This window comes from Sinocyclocheilus anshuiensis, unplaced genomic scaffold, assembly GCF_001515605.1.
Source record: "Sinocyclocheilus anshuiensis isolate Anshui unplaced genomic scaffold, SAMN03320099.WGS_v1.1 scaffold954, whole genome shotgun sequence".
NCBI classification, from domain to species: domain Eukaryota; kingdom Metazoa; phylum Chordata; class Actinopteri; order Cypriniformes; family Cyprinidae; genus Sinocyclocheilus; species Sinocyclocheilus anshuiensis.
In genome coordinates, this window is record NW_015536527.1 from 417912 (window position 1) to 419003 (window position 1092).

The window sequence follows — 1092 nt, forward strand, 5'->3', positions numbered from 1 at the left end:
CAATGAGGTTTAATCCAAACCTGATCTAACAGTGTCTGTTACACTCCGGAGCAGAAGGTGGCGGTAATGCACCTATTTGCGTTGGTGCCAGCCGCCATTAAAAACCAAGAAGAAGAACAGCGGATGATGGAGCCTTGTGGAAAAGGGGAAGAAATATAGTATATGTAGAAAGTAGTATGCAGAAAGCAGTTAAGGAAGTGGAAAAATGGGTAAATAAGTGGAGTTTTAGACTGTCAGTAGCAAAAACTAAAGTGATATTTTTCTCAAAAAAGAAGAAATCACCAAATATTAAACTAAAGATTTATGGTCAAATGTTAGAGCAGGTAACAGAAATTAGGTTCCTTGGAGTATGGATGAACTCAAAACGAACTTTTGCATCACATATTAAGAAAGTAATAGATACATGTAAAAAGGGAATAAATATTTTAAGATGTTTGGCAGGGGTAGATTGGGGTGCAACCCGACAGGCATTGAAAAGAGTATATTGTGCAATGATTAGACCTATGATTGATTATGGCAGCATAGTATATAGTTCGGCATCAGTATCTATGTTGAAGAAAGTAAGTGGTATCCAATCTCAAGCACTAAGAATAGGAAGTGGGGCATTTAGAACATCGCCAGTCTCAGCGATGCAGGTGGAAATGGCGGAGTTGCCTTTAGACCTCCAGAGACTTAAGTTAAAGATGGCATACTGGTGTTCTGTAAGGGGGCATGTAGAAACCCATCCAGTCAAAGATGTATTACAAAAATGTTGGGAACATGAGTATATAAATTATTGTAGTTTTGGGTGGAATGCCAATGCACCTTTTTCGCTGGTTTGCCAAACCGCCATAACACACCAGAAGAAGTAGAAGAAGAAGAAGTGCTCATCGATGGACACTTTTCAATCCCAGGAGTCCACGGGAGATCAATACGTCATCATTGAACGTGACGGAGAGCAGCGACGAGGGTGTTTACAAATGTAAGTAATACAAACCAAAAACATGGTTCCTTGTGTTAAAGGGGTCATATGATACTATTTTAAAGATCATTATTTGGTGTATTTGGTGTAACAGAATATGTTGACATGCTTTAATGTTCAAAAAACACATT